The following is a 14,989-nucleotide window of genomic DNA, read 5'->3' as shown; positions in this document are numbered from 1 at the left end:
TATCTCCGAAGGCGTTGGAAAACTCTTCGAAGGTCTTGAATATGATCCTCTCGCTTCTTTGATTTCACCACAAGGTCATCAACGTAGCACTCCACATTTCTATGGAGCATATCATCAAATATTCTTTGCATTGCCCTTTGATATGTCGCTCCAACATTTTTCAAGCCAAACGGCATTACTTTATAGCAATAAATTCCCTTGGGGGTGCGGAAGGCAGTTAGCTCCTCATCCTCGGGCGCCATACGTATTTGATTGTAGCCAGACGATCCATTGAGAAAAGATAGTGCTTCATGTCCGGTTGTAACATCTACCGTCAATTCTGTGATGGGGAGAGGAAAATCATCTTTGGGGCAAGCCTCGTTTAAGTGTCGAAAGTCAACACAAACTCGAATTTGCCCATTCTTCTTCCTTACAGGGACGATGCTTGAAATCCATGTTGGATATTTTACTTCTCGTATGAATCCGGCTTCAATCAATCGATCTATCTCATTTTCTATCAGAGGAATCAATTTGGGCCGAAAGCGCCTTTGCGTTTGCTTGACAGGTTTTGTTCCTCGCTTGACGGACAAATTATGAACGGCGACCCTTGGATCCAAACCAGGCATTTTAGAGTAATTCCAGGCAAAGACGTCCTTTAACTCGAGCAGCAAATCAACATACTCTTTTTCTTCTTCAGGAGTCATACAAGAACTTATGTAAATTGGGCGAGGATCGTCGCTTGTGCCAAGGTTAATCTCTTTTAGCTCATCGACCGTATTTTTTACCCCTTGTTCAAGTTCAGCGGGAGCGTCATCTGCATTTTCTTCTTCTTCTTCAAGATCACTGATCGTAATATGGTGACAGGAAGCCGTACTTTCTTGACCCTGTTCTTCAAAAATGGTTTCAATTCTTACATTGAATAAGTCTCCATAGTGCATGAAAAAATTGGAGACTCGCTTTCTTGGTCTGTTCTTCTTTATTGGAGTAAGACTTTCTTCCCTGGCAACTTGGTACTCTTGTTTCTTACTGCCTAATCTCTCATAGACGGGCGACTTCAGATTTTTCGGCTGCGGGCCAAGTCTGTCAAACACAGAAGTACGTTTTGACTTATTTCCCAATCGGTCGAACACAGATCTCTTTCGGCTTGTGACCTCCATTTCTTCGTTCACATAGTTACAACTCGCTCTTTTGATCATTATACGAACAGGAGAGGGCGGTTGATAACCAAGACCCATCAATGAACTTTTAACATTATAGCCCCTTCCTCTCAACATTTTCTGCGTAGGTGTCAATCCGTGAGTCCTCTCGCCAGTCACTTCAGGAGGGAGTTTGCCCAATGTATTCTTCTCATTTGGGTTATAACCCGCCTTAGCAAGAAGTCTATAGGCGTTTGGATCAAAACCTTCTTGAGTCCGATTAGTTGGTAGCGAGTAATGTTCCACTACCGGTTCTTCTTTGGGACGAACAAACCCTTGCAAGCTCACCTTCTCAATTTTAACAGGCTCTATCTTGGTGAGCGGAACATTTAATGTGTCATTTCTGATAAAAGAAGACTGACCTTGTTTTCTCTTTGATCTTGGAGTATACCGCAAAATGAGTACTTTGGAATCTTGACTTTCTTCCCTTACCGATTCCTTTCTTTTTGCTTCTTTGTGAAGATAAAATTTGGCATCGGCAAAGTGAGTTTCGGCTTCCGTGAAAGGTTTGTCATCGACAGTAACTTTCTTAACAATACCGTCTCGACAATATTTGAAACATTGATGCAGAGTAGAAGGTATAATTTCATTCTCGTGAATCCAGGGCCTTTCTAAAAGCATGTTATAAGAGGTTTTGGCTTCAATGATATGAAATAACGCACTTGAAGACAGCTCACCAATGAGCAATTCAAGCCTTATGAGGCCAATTGCTCTTTGCCCCCTTGATTAAATCCTTGGATCATGAGGCGGCTCTGGGAGAGTTCATCACTTGAGACTCCTAACTCTTTCATAGCACGTACGGACATGATATTGACAGCAGATCCCCCATCAATGAGTACCCGACTCATCTTTTGTTCTCGAACATATGCACTAACAAACAAAGGTCGATTGTGGGTCTTGAACACAACAGTTAAATCGTCATCATCAAAAATGATAGTCGTTGCACAATCCACTGGTGGTTTATCATCGACTTTGAGTTTTTTCTCAAATTCAGTGCCAATTTGTGTGACTTGAGGATTTTCAGCTTTGACGACATTATAAGAAGTAAAATCATCGGTATCGTCACTTAAATACCCCTTGGGTATAAATTCTCTCAGTGTCACGGGCTGCCGAACCTCTTGAAAGCGCTGACAATCTGAAGGAATTGGTTTTATGGCCACTCTCTTTTGTTTCTTTGTTGCATTTTGTCGTTTCATCGTTACTTTTGGCTTTGTCGAATGAATGCTTTTCGAAAAGATGTACTTCTTTATTCTTGGCTTGCAAGTTCTCTTTCGAGTGACTAAAGTCCATCCTTCATTATCATCTTCGACAACATCTTCAATTGACGATTTTTCAAACTCCGTTTGTATAGGCAGAGCACTGCTTGATGTGGGTAGAACTTCTATCGGGCAACACACAGATCCAAACATTATTGTTGTTTGGTTTGCCGATGCTTTATCCTCCTCAAGAAGGATTTTTCCTTGGCGGGCTAATTCCATAATTTTGTCCTTAAAGACAAAGCATTTAGTGAGAGGGTGACCAATCAAGCGGTGATAACAGCAATAATTCGGATCATTGACTTGACCGGCTTCCTCCGGACGCTTCATGTCGGGAAGTTCATGGAGCTTCTCCTTGAAAAGATCATCGAACATTCCTTGTAAGTCGGACTCAAGGAAAGGGTACTCCCTTTCTTGCATCTCTTTTAAAGTGGGTCTTCTTACTGATCTATTCTGGGAGGAATATAATTTCTCAGTGATCTTTCGACTCACTTTGGTAGCAATTTTCATGGGAGCTGTGTTTATTGCCATGAACTCCTTATTATTGAATCTTGAAGGAGGCTTGCCCCCTTTTCTATTTTCTTGTCTTTCATTGTTTTGCCGAGGTGGCTGTACTCGCAGAATTTGAATAGGAAGCCCATCAGTTGCATTGGCCGTGATGCTTAACTCCATGTCATGAGCACGAGTAGCTAATTCTTCAAACGTGTTTGGGCGTATACCCTGCAAAATGTAACTTAGGCTCCAATGCATTCCTCGAATGCACATTTCTATGGCAGAGGGTTCAGACAGCCTGTCCTTGCAGTTGAAACTCAGACTTCTCCACCTATCAATGTAGTTGACCACAGGTTCATCCTTCCATTGACGAGTGTTAGTCAACTCCAGCATACTGACGGTTCTTCTAGTGCTGTAGAAGCGATTCAAGAACTCTTGTTCCAACTGTTCCCAACTGTCGATGGACCCCGGAGTGAGATCAGTGTACCAATCAAACGCGTTGCCCTTCAAGGATCGGACGAACTGTTTGACTAGCAGGTCACCATAGGTTCCAGCGTTATTGCAGGTTTCGACAAAATGGGCCACATGTTGTTTTGGACTGCCTTTCCCATCGAACTGTTGAAACTTAGGCGGTTGATATCCAGCAGGCATTGCTAGATTGTCAATTCTAACAGTGTAAGGTTTGGAGTAGGTAAAACTTGATCTTGAACTACCCCCATTTTTGTCCTTGATCACGCCTTCAGCAAGTTCCTTCAACTGTTCTACGGGGATAGTTCCCTCGGCGGTCACGTGTACTTCCTTCACCTTGTCTTTACCTTTAGATGAGAGATTTTCATGCTCTTGGTTCTCCTTAGAATTCATATGGCTTCCCTCAGGAGCGTGGTCCTTTTGGGTGAGCAGTTGAGCGATAAGAGCATCTTGGTCCTTGATGTGTTTCATCATGGTTTCCATCATCTTGGACATGTTCGAAACTTGTTCTTCGAGACTCAAAGTATTTGTCATCATGGCAGGCATTGCAGCAGAAGAAGCAGCAGAATCTTCAATACAAAATCTTGAATGAAGAGTTTCATGTGAAGAGGCTGATCCAGTGCTTGATGAATCATCGTCATGCTTATAAAATTTGGGTTCGGATCCAATTTCGAGCATGGCAAGAGCCTTCTCAATCGAGGTGAAAACGTCTTGGACCCCCATCGTGGAGGAATAGCCCATTTGTGATGTTGGCCCGAAGACGGGAGTTGGCGCCGAGAGTTCCATGCTACTTTGGGTGGAGGCCCTCGTCATACTCCTTGTCACGGGGCCAATAACGCGGGTATTGGTGGCAACGTGTGCAGCTTCCTGAACAGGCTTAGCATTAGTAGCTTTGAAACGTGCAATCACGATTTTGTTGCTCTTTGGTGCCATTGGTAATAGACGTAGTTGAATATTCGAGGGGAAGAGATAGAAAGCAGAGAGGTCCCACTGGGCGTGCCAAAAATTTGTACGCGATAAAAATTTCAAGTCTGCAAAACGACAAGAAAAAGAAATACACGACAAATATGTACTATATAAACTTAGAAAAAAATATGTAGGTACAATCTCTGGAAGTTTCTCGAACTTATGGAGAGTTTCCTTCGATTCTTCTCCTCGAATACCAATCCAAGGGCTTCGCAGCTTGTTCTTGGATCAACCACCGACTCCTTCAAATCTTGATATGGAAGATTTGAAGAATTCGAGAATATTTGGAGGCTCAAGCCTTGATATGCGAAAGACTTGGAGAACTTGAAGATCCAACCCTTCGTAGCTTCAAACTTCAATACTTGAGTGTATGAGATACCTCTTGAAGTCTCTCTGTGTATCTCTGTGGTTCTCTTTGATTTGGTTGAAAGACCTCTATTTATAGTTGTGGCAAGGGGTAGAGGTTGAAGACCTGCATACCACTTACTTGCCTTGCAAGACGTGCAGTCATATTAGGACTGTGCTAGCCAACTATTATCTCTTCATTTTATATTTATTAATAAAGAGATAAGTAATTTATCGATTGGCCAAACTTGTGGGGACATGTGACGTGGCACCGCTTGACTGGCCAAGCTACTGCAGTATATAAGAGGTATACTTGGATTAAATAACTCTAAATATTATCCCTTTAATAAGAAATAAATACTTAGATATTTATCCAATAGGTATGTGATATGATATGATTTGGTTGGTGAAGATACCCCTGCGATTTGAATTGGTTTGGAACACCTCAACTTGACACGTGGAGGAATATAATTGGCTATTTAATAACCAAACTTTCCAAGTGTACATGATATATGACAATATCCGATTGGACGAAAATATTTAATAGACCAATGGTAATTTTTAGAATTTAATTAAAATTCCATTGTCTACACATATCATTTAGACTCGCATTTCATTTAGATAGTTAAAAAATAGGCTAGTCCATTTGCTTGTTTAGGTTAAAAAAGTCACCCTTTGAATATGAGAAATGAGCGAGTGTAGCTTTTTAGCCTTAGCATTGTGTTACGAATTTTAGTTTTTCGTACCCGATATATTGCATTTTCCTCTTTTAAGTTATGTATATTTATCTATATATCATAAATTTTTTTTACTCTCATCTTTTATATATTCGTGAGCTCTTCAAGGGATCATTCTTGGGGTTCACAATTAAAACAATTTGTACCAATTAAATTTTGAAGAGACATTTCGTTCCTCTCAATATCTCCTTAGGTCTAAGTTTGCATTCATATAAAAGTATGCAAATGTGATAAGTTTTATAGGTTAGATTAAGAAAATTGTTAGCTAAATCTCGCAACTACTTTTGGTTAGGTTAAAAGGGTGTTTTAGATTTGAATCGATCAAATTTTTGTCGTTTCTTTCTTCAACCGTGAGTCTCGAACTCTTTTATCTCGATTTCAAAGACTTGAAGTCGTCTAAAAGGTTTTTATTTATTTTTTCATTTAAAATATATTTTGAGTAATTTGGTATACCTAAATTGATTTAGTACACCTAAACTCTTTCTAAAAACCCTTTTTAGACTAATATTTGGGTTTAAACCGTCGCATTATTTAAAGTCCCATTTTAGACCCTTTTTCTTTATTTTTTAAAATAAAAAAAACTCATTTTTAAACATCTATTTCCTTTTTATTTCAAAAAAGGGGCGTGATAGAGAGAAGATAAATTTTATTTCAATATTGCCTTTTTCTTATGGCCTCTTAATTATCATAGCAAACCAATTCAATATCTTAACTTTGAAAACTTGGTCAATGTGGTTCTTTAATGGCAAACTAAAAGCTGTTAATAGGGTTGAGCGACCATTTAATAGTTTTTGTGTCATCAATTTGTATAAGAAATAATAAAAATTATGGAAACTTACAAAAATTTATGAAACTTGTAAAAGTCAATTGAAACACTTTACACAAAAAGAACTTTATTCACCTTGCAAACACGCTAAATAAGTTTTTAAACATAATTTTAAGAATTTTTCTTTTTATAGTTTTAAAGATGTGATACCCTAACTTTTAGGATACTATTGTTGTTAGTCTCCAAGAAGATATTACGATTTCTTTATTTAAGACATTGTTTTGTTTAAAAAAAAAAGAGAGAAAACCTTAAATTTTAGAAACCCTAAAGTCTAAACAAAAATCCTAATTTACTTGTGACAAACCGGTTTTCTTAAATCTCTCATTTTGAATCAAAACCCTAATTATAATCACTGGAATTGTAAAATCCCTCATATTTTCTTAAAATTCCTTTTTATTTGACATTTATTCCCTTATAATAGCTATACTACTCATTTACATCTCCAATGTTTAGAATAAAGAATAAAATTAAGAGTTTTCCCTTTTGCATTCATCGTGAGGGTAAACTAAGATTTTTACGCCTATCCGTTTTGTGACTATCCGGTGCGGAGAGTGGATCAAATTTGATTATTAAGAGTGAGTTTTAGATGATATTAAGTGTGTAATTAGAAGTGATAATAATAAGTTAGTGAATTTTAAATGAAAACCCTAGTACGCGCGAAATAAGGAAAAATGGGTTGAACAAACGGGTACCGTTTGTTATCGAATGAGTGCACCACTTGAACACTACTTTATTACCTTAATCTTCTCACTTTTATTTCAGCAAAATTGGCCCTAAATATCTTCTTCAAAGGGCCGAAATTCTTGACCAGAAAATCAAGGAAAAAGAACAAAAAATTGACTTCCAATCACAAGGTGACACTTGTCCAATTTTGATCCAAATGAATTCCTATCATCTTAACCTTCTTCAAGCTTCATTTCAGCCACCATTTCTGAACATTCCAGCCATTAGAGTGACAGAGAAAAGAGGGAAGAAACCATTCAATTTCCATCTTGATTTTTAGCTTAATTTGAGTGAAAATTCAAAAACAAAACCGATTAAACTCTTCCTTTAGTACCTAAGAGGCTTTGTGTGGTGACACTTTGGGGGGAAAGGTTGTGGTTCTCTCTTGCTAGCAGCTTTTGTGAGTTATTATGGTTTCTTATCCTTTTCTTGCATTTAATCTTGTTAAAGTTTAGTTAGAAGCTCTTAATCTTGCCTTATGACGGTAAATTTGTTAGTTTGGAATGATATGTTGGAATATGGAGCTAGGGTTTATATTCTCAGCCTTGATTATGGTTATCTACCTCTTAATTGATGTTATTGAGTTAGTAATTGGTGGGTTTGATGATAGAACACCTGTTGGATATGAAATTCTAGAGGAAAAGTTCAAATTCCAGATTTGAGTTTTGTTACTACCCTGTTCTGCCCGATTCTGTTTGACCATGATGGAGGCCGAATTAGGCTTGGCACAAAATATGAAAGTTGTAGAAAATAATGTTTTATAGCTGCTGCAAAATTTCAGCTCAATCAGAGTAGGGTATCTTGTGAAATAACAAAATTGCCCCTGCTGCCCTGTTTCTGTCAAAAATGATAATCAGCCTCTTTAAGTGGTTAGTTTGACCAGGAATATTACCGAATTGGTTGTTGATGTCTTCTTAAGAATTATAACCTTGTATCTTAGCTTTCAAATGGCTTTAGAATTACCTGAATTGGAGTTGTGTGTGTTGAGATATGAGTGAATGAATCAGGACTGTTAGTTGAATTTCACAGTGAGCTTCGAACTAGAAAATCTAGAGTTGTTTTGGTAAATTTGACCTAGTTAGAGTGAGAACTGGACTAAATAGTCTTCATCAAAGTTATAGCTCTCTATCTTAGCTTCGAAACGGTATAAATTGTACCTCAATCCGATAAGCGTAACCTCATTTGTGTCCATTACGTAAAACAACGTCAAATCTATCTTTTGTTTCTTGACTCAAACTTCATTTCCGCACATATTTCTAACTGGATTTTGTACTTGTATGACTTTGAGTCTATTGAACGGCTATTGAAATGAGATGATTTTGTGTGTGAATTTGGAGCTGATTGAGGAAAATAATGAAGCCATGATGGCTGGAAAAGTAAGCAAATTTAGGGGGAATGCTGTCCAATTTTCTAGGTCGTTTGGTTCTTTTATGTTTGAGTTGCCTTTTGGTAGAATTGAAGGGCTTTTGGGTTGTTTGAGCCCTAAATTTTTATGTTACCTTTTCACCCCCAAAAAAATCATGTTCTGCACCCTTACATTAGCAATTATTTGGCGAGGCATACGACTAGTAGTCAAGCCTCACTTGTGCATTCTGTTTACTCGATTTTGGATGTGGAACTTTCAATTGTTTTACTTTGATTCTTTTAGGGTTTCTTGGCGATTAAATCCACTATGGCGTGAAAACTTTTGAAGTATCTGTATTTGAACCGGTGAGTGTACTACTCCCCTGAATTATTGCTAAACTGGTTATCTGTACTTGGAAATTGCTATTTGAATGTTTTCCCGACTGTTTATTTTGTACGAGACGAGTGTGTACTTTATCACACTCGCTCTCTAGCCTGTGTGACTTGTTTCCTGTATATACTTGAATCTGTTCCCTACGCCTGTTATAACGTCGTTTGGAAGTGTATCCAACGATCTTCCTGTTAAATCTGAACTCAACCTCATGGGGAGTTGATTGAATTGAGCCAGCAAGGGTTTGGTCGAGGAAATTGACAATCCAAGGGTGCCTGTTCTTGGGGAATCTATGCGTATTGGAGATTCTGGATTTTTGATATACTCGAGTATTACCATTCCTGTTCCTGTTTGGCGTTCGGGTCCGGTAAGGGGTATGTTTAGTGAACGGGATTTTGGCATTAAAGCGGTGTTCTACTGGATTGGTTCCTTTATTTGAACGTTGACGGAGGGTCAACGAGGCTGGATCAAGTATTGCAACGGGGAATTTGGCTCCTGAGAGCCACCTGTATCCTTTACATTGTGGTGTTCATTCATTTCTCATATTTGATGTGAATATGTGTCTTGAAAGTGATTTCTCATGAGTTCTACTGTTTCTACTGTTTATACTTTTGGTACCTCATTGAACTTTTAGTTCACCCCGTCCCGTTATCATTGTTTTCCTTATAGGGAACCATCTTTTGGAACTTCGATCTTTTGAAGAATGAGTTGAACTAGTTAGAAATTCTTTTGTTCTTTTGGTATAGCTCCTCGACAATTTGAAAATCCTAAATGTATCTTAATACAATGTTTCCTTGTGATTTGTAAACTTACTAATAGGTATATTTTAAAGTGTTTTCTCATGTTTATGTGACATATGTATTTGGGAATGTACATTTTCTCATGTCAACCAAAGTTTACTTATACTTGGTTAGATGGTGACATGGCAGCAGCACTTCCATTTCGTTTTAATTTTCGTGGGAACGTAGTACCAAAGAATTATTGTATTTTTTTTTATTTGGCTCAAATGGGTTGTGATTGTTATCTCTTCGGAGTTCTTTTGAGCGGTTGGTAGGGTTTACGTTTGTTCCAGATCCGCAGTCTTGGCGAGAGTTGGGCAGGCGGTCCGCCGACCCTTTGATTCGCTTTAGGGGGAGGTGGGCCGTCACAAGTGGTATCAGAGCCACTTCGCGTGGTCTCTGCGCGGAGTGCGTTTGGGTCAAGTGATGTTGTGGTCTTAATTTCGTGAATGGGTGTAAAGGATTAAGGGCTCTGTTGAGCATAAGTTACAAATCATGAAACGTTCTAAGTTTAAACCTTTATCATGGTACTTTGGGGACAATAGTTAGGTATGCTAGGTAGGAATCTCTAGTATGGATTATTTACTCTTGGAACCGGTCGGCTCGAGTTGTGAATTGTCTTATTGTTGATTCTTGTACTTGGGTACCACATAGTGGCGAGCGCTAGAATAAGGGTCTGTATCTTGATTGCATTTGAGGTGAGTTTTGATGGCAAAGGTTAAGGCATGGATGATTCTAACATTTAACCTAGTCATTGGACTGATCAAAGGGATTTGCAATACTTGAATTGTCTGAGACCGACTAAGATGAGCTCATTTGGGACTTCAACTTGTTTTGGCGAGTGTGCTCTTACGTACACGTAATGGACCTGATTTGATTTTATGCATGAATAATATGACCTATATGTGGACTTGAATTCGATGACTGTTTGAGAATGTGAATTGCTGGGTATAGGCAAAACCATATTCTGAATTTTTCGAACATCTGAAACTTCATTTCCAACTCAGAGCTAGTTGGTTGAACCAAACCCTTTTGCATGTTCTATTTGGTTACTTGTTTAGCTACCTGGTGGCTCGTAGCTAAGTGATAAATAGGATTGGAGATTCTTAGTACTTGATTGCTTTCGAGGATTGTTTGATCTGATTAGTGCAAGTTGGAATTTCGAGGACGAAATTCTTTGAAGGATGGGAGATTGTGATACCCTAACTTTTAGGATACTAATGTTGTTAGTCTCCAAGAGAATATTACGATTTCTTAATTTAAGGCATTGTTTTGTTTTAAAAAAAATGAGAGAAAACCCTAAATTCTAGAAACCCTAAAGTCTAAACAAAAACCCTAATTTACTTATGACAAACCGGTTTTCTTAAATCTCTCATTTTGAATCAAAACCCTAATTATAATCACTGGAATTGTAAAATCCCTCATATTTTCTTAAAATTCCTTTTTATTTGACATTTATTCCCTTATAATAGCTATACTACTCATTTACATCTCCAATGTTTAGAATAAAGAATAAAATTAAGAGTTTTCCCTTTTGCATTCATCGTGAGGGTAAACTAAGATTTTTACGCCTATCCGTTTTGTGACTATCCGGTGCGGAGAGTGGATCAAATTTGATTATTAAGAGTGAGTTTTAGATGATATTAAGTGTGTAATTAGAAGTGATAATAATAAGTTAGTGAATTTTAAATGAAAACCCTAGTACGCGCGAAATAAGGAAAAATGGGTTGAACAAACGGGTACCGTTTGTTATCGAATGAGTGCACCACTTGAACACTACTTTATTACCTTAATCTTCTCACTTTTATTTCAGCAAAATTGGCCCTAAATATCTTCTTCAAAGGGCCGAAATTCTTGACCAGAAAATCAAGGAAAAAGAACGAAAAATTGACTTTCAATCACAAGGTGACACTTGTCCAATTTTGACCCAAATGAATTCCTATCATCTTAACCTTTGTAGACATCAAATTTTTGCCAAAATTTTTGTCAATTTTTTATGTTTTCTTGAATATTTCTATTTGATAAGTCATTTATTTTCCTGCATTTTTTTAAGTATATTTTGTCTCATTTGTGTAGATTTATCTTTAAAAAAAAAAAAGAAAACATAAGGAAAATCAAAAATCAAAAAGAAAATCAAAATCAAGTTATTACTAAACTTACACATTTTCATCATTTTCCCCACAAAATACACTTAACCCATTCCTACACTCAACTTTCTTGTCATCTGGTAAAAATAATCATTTTGACCAAACACAGACACAAGCTCCTCTTTTTCTCTCCCAATATGGATTCTCTCGGCTGGCAGGCAGAGGGACAAGAAAAAAAAAAAAAAGCACTCCAGCTCCCAGACAACTCTCGGCTCTTAGCTCTCTCTCAAGAGACCACACACAAAACACTCCACTTTTTCTCCCTCTCAATATACATCTCTCGGCCCTTTCTTTGACTCCCACCAGAAAACACACAGGAACAAAGCTCCCCATTTTGGCCTTCCTTAAGCTCTCAATGGACAGAAAAGGATAGACGAAAGAAACTTTGGGAGCCAGGGAGATACGCTCAAGGTGTGGAAATTGTATCAAACATTTTGGTTAAGGAACTACCACCTACATTGAGGTATTTTCTAGTTTTCTTTCTAACATATTACAGTCCATGTTTCAATAGGGCTGTGCATCGAAATCGAAAGCGGTAATTCGAAAGTTTGAAATCGAAAATTTTTGAAATTTTGACTTGAAGTTCCCCGACCGAATTCAATTTCGAAATGACCAATTCCGATTTCGAATTCGATACCGAATTGAATTCGGAATTCGGTGAATTCCGAATTCACCGAATTCCTTTTTTTTTTTTTTTTTGCTTTCGTTTCAGTCTTCCAGACTTGGTTCTCGGTTCTCACTTTTTATCTTCTCAGCTAACGGTCGTTAAAGGAAGCAATAAAAAGAAGAGAGTAAGCTGAGTCGGAGCCGGAGGAACAAATAAAAAGAAGAGTAGCCCTGATAAAACCAAAGTACTTGCTGCCGTTATGCCTACTGCAGCAGCTCCAACTGTCTTCTTGGATGTTGATGGTGAGCTTGATGGCGTTGCTGGTAGAGGCTGTGGAAGCAGCAGTGGCGGTGATACCGGGCCGGTCCGGACTGGGCGGTAGCAAAACCGGCTGATTTTGCGGGGGATTGGAGGGGGAAGCTGGTGGTGTAAGAGGAGGTGGAAAGAAAGTCTCTAAGTTCTGAGGAGAAGCAGATTGGGATGAAGATTGAGGGATGGAAGAAAGGATGATGAGCAAGAATGAATAAAGAATTTTTGATGGACAAAGATTTGCGGCCATGAATGTGATGTCTTGAACCAAATTGAACAGAGCTCGAATGAGTTCGAATGTAGATTTTGGTTATATTTGTGGACCGTGTGGCTTTTTGGTTTAGATGAGGAAGAGGCGGCGGAAGAGTAAGGTGAGTTAAGTTAACAGGTTAGGGTTTTTGCAATATCATGTATCAGGTATTAACTTATTATTTTAATTTCAATTTCAATTATTAACTTATTGTGTTATATAATATATATTATATATGTATTGTTAAAAAGTAAAAACTATTATATTATATATAAATATTATTATTCGAATTCGGTATAAAATTTCCGATTTCAAAAATTATACTTTCGAATTCGACCCGATTTCGACCAATTCGAAATCGGAATTACCCAATTCCATTTCGAATTACCGAAATTCCGAATTCGAAATTCCGAATTCAATTCGAAATCGGTCGGTAAATCGGAATTTTTCGAATTTGCACACCCCTATGTTTCAATGTCTAATTTCTCTTGCTTTTGCTGTTTTTATTATTATTATTATTGTTGTGGTTGAATATTAATTTCTCTTTGTTTGCTGGTTTTTATTGTTGTTGTTGCATTGCTGAAATTTGGGAAATGGCATGAACTAGCTGAAGGAAAAGGAAATGTTTCCCATGCATGCATATTAACTGTTTGAAAAAATGCCAAAATGACAAACAAATTAAAAAAGCTTAACATTGTACATGTTTTTCTTGTCAAATAGGTGACCGCTTGAAGTGTAGGTCTGAAAAGGTGTGGTCATTCAAAAATTTTTGGAGTTTTGAGTGTTAAAAGTTTTGAAGGATTTTTGTTATTTTTGGACTGTTTTGGTTTAATTTTGTCATATCTGTTGTTACTTTCATTGTTTTTAGTTGATAGTTAGGTTGTAAAAATCACAAGGAGTGTTGTAATATAAATTTTATATTTTTTGGTGAAGATTTGGGTGTTTAAAAAAAATGAAAACTGGATTGTATTTTGATATTTTGGTCAGTTTTGGATCATCTTTTGTAAAAACTAACTCCGGAAATGGAACCTACGCGAAAAATAGAGTGGAGAGGTGCATTTTGAGAAATTTTGGCGACCGTAGAAGTCACCGATGACCGGCGGTCCAGCGGTGGCGCCGCCGGCGGCCGCCATGGCCGCCAGCTGAAGCTTCTTCAACTGGCTGAAGAAGAAAGAAATGGATGGGGAAGAGAAGGAAAAAGAAAGAAAAGAAAAGAAGAAAAAAAGGGGGCTTGGGCTAGTGTTTTATTTTTTAGGTGGGCTTGTGGTTATTTTGGTTGGGTTTGGGGAATGGACCTTTGTTTTTTTTTGGGGGTTTCGGTTGGGCTAGAAGGTTAGACCCATGCTTTAATTTTGGTTGGGTTTGAGTGATAGAAGACGGGCTGGCCTGTGTGTTTGGCTTGGACTTTCGGCTGGGCTTAGGTAGTTTTCGGCCCAAAGAAATAAATAATGGTCCAGTGGCCTGCTTTCTTAAGAAGATCTGATTAAGATTTGCACTCTGGCCCCTGATCTTTGGAGTAGTTTCACTTTGGCCCAGAACATTTTAAATTTGTTTCACTAAGGTCCTTAATTTAATTGCACTTTGGAACTTGAATTTTATCTTTCATTTAATTTTGACCCTTGAACTTTGGAAAAATATAATTTCTGTCCCCAAAAGTTTTTCAATTTTTGCAATTCAGTCCCTGATGAATTTTGACTCTCTTTACTATGATTGCTTTTTATTTTTTAATAGCTAATTATGTTACTTTTGAGTATGTTTAACTTGTAATTTTTAGATTTTTTTTTTACGTTTGACATATTAGTATGAATTTAGTACTTTTATTATTTTTTTTCAATTAAATTGGTGTCATGATTCTTTTATTCATTGTGAGTATAAATAGGACAATTTGACTCCACTTAGTCACCACTTCAAACGGGAGGTACTCCTATTTTATTATTTCAATGTCAATTACGTGCTCTTATGTGCTCCTATGTGTTCCTATGTGTTTATATATTTTTATATGCTTTATTTATTGGATTTAAATGCTCATTTAAATTTTCTTATATTATATTTGTTTAGTTAATTTTTATAATTATTCGAGAGGCATTTAATACCTCAAAAATGTAATAGATAGGATAACTAATTTTATTTTATCATATCTTTCCCATTTTAGATTATAGTTAGATTCCCCGATG

The sequence above is a fragment of the Coffea arabica genome, chromosome 8c, assembly GCF_036785885.1.
Source record: "Coffea arabica cultivar ET-39 chromosome 8c, Coffea Arabica ET-39 HiFi, whole genome shotgun sequence".
Taxonomy (NCBI): Eukaryota; Viridiplantae; Streptophyta; class Magnoliopsida; order Gentianales; family Rubiaceae; genus Coffea; species Coffea arabica.
Note: the sequence above shows the minus strand (reverse complement) of the source record.